We start from the raw sequence: 889 nt of genomic DNA, 5'->3' as shown, positions 1-889 counted from the left end.
ACACCGTTACTGTACACTATGCAGTACATCATCACCATGATCCGATCTCACACGGCTGACGTGAAGATGAGAGTCACCATGAGACATAAAGTACAATTCTGTACAGTGTACAGTTCCGTCATACAGTACTAGACAGTACTGTACACTGTACACCACAGCAATGGACGCGTCACTTCGCTCAGCCACGGACTACGGGGGTGTAATGTACCGGCTTGCAGACATACGCTTCACTTGAAATGACCACGTTCGCCTGCACAGCGCACACTCGTAGTCGATTGTCTTATTTTGAGTGGCATGCTTCTATGCCACTAGTCAGGTGCTGTTAACATGCAGAATATTGGGGCTGTCATGGAGTGTGGCTGTGTTTAGCAGCTCCTTTGCCTTGCGATTCTTTTCCGTAAGGTCAAGCACAGTATGACAGTGACTATTAGTACACTGGTACTTTCTTTTTTACAATTTTAAAAATCCAATTTTGACTGAGGGACTGAAAAGTGCGATGAAAGTGACTTCACACTGACTGAATAATACTCGTACAGTATACCAATGGACTACTGTACAGTACTGTATTACTCGATGTATCCAGTAGTTCCATCCCTTCCATGACAGTCCTGTGCGTACGAGTGGCTGTCCGTCCCGTACTGTGCGGGGGAGTTGTAAGACAATTGCTCATAACTGGACCATTGTACCCTGTCGAGTCTTCTTCACAGACACAGTGCGCGTGCTCGGCCAAGACCACACGCGCTACGCGATGCCGTCCCGTCCTTTCCGTAGCCGACTGGACGTCGCGCTTGCGTATAAGATCAAGTGTTCACCCTGGTGACGGTCCTCTTACCACTCGACTCCAAAATGGTGAGTAAGCGATCATGTTAGTCTGATGAAAATCGTTGAC

This window comes from Trichoplax adhaerens, genomic scaffold, assembly GCF_000150275.1.
Source record: "Trichoplax adhaerens TRIADscaffold_3 genomic scaffold, whole genome shotgun sequence".
Lineage (NCBI taxonomy): Eukaryota > Metazoa > Placozoa > Uniplacotomia > Trichoplacea > Trichoplacidae > Trichoplax > Trichoplax adhaerens.
Note: the sequence above shows the minus strand (reverse complement) of the source record.